This window comes from Penaeus japonicus, unplaced genomic scaffold (assembly GCF_977035675.1).
Source record: "Penaeus japonicus unplaced genomic scaffold, GWHDUDI00000001_assembly GWHDUDI00000030, whole genome shotgun sequence".
Classification (NCBI taxonomy): domain Eukaryota; kingdom Metazoa; phylum Arthropoda; class Malacostraca; order Decapoda; family Penaeidae; genus Penaeus; species Penaeus japonicus.
In genome coordinates, this window is record NW_028234432.1 from 3221478 (window position 1) to 3221943 (window position 466).

Sequence of the window (466 nt, forward strand, 5' to 3'; positions counted from 1 at the left end):
GGTTAATTAAAGAAGAGCATGTCACAGCTGACTGGTTGAGTCTGAGGGCATCCATATTCAATCACCTGTTGACTGTAATGAGAAGCTTCGGTGTTTTTTTCTTTGATAATTTCCTTGATGAAGTATAACCATGATGCTAAAGTCATTGTCAAGACCATAATAAAATAATAGTTCACACAGATTGGAAACCAAATTGACAAATTAAGTCTCATGACTGCAAAATTGATATTGTAAAGTATGTGGCCCAAAAATGTCTTCCTTCTAATTATTCAATTAATCATTTGAAGTATGGATAGATAACGGTTATACAAATGTTTTCATATAACTATACTGTGTGCAGTTGAACTTCCTATTTCTACATTGCAGTGTGTTTTAATGGTTATTCATACAAACATTTATCAGCTCCCAGAGATGGCCAGTGATAACTTTTATTTCTGGATGGCCCTCATTTATATGGCATATCATA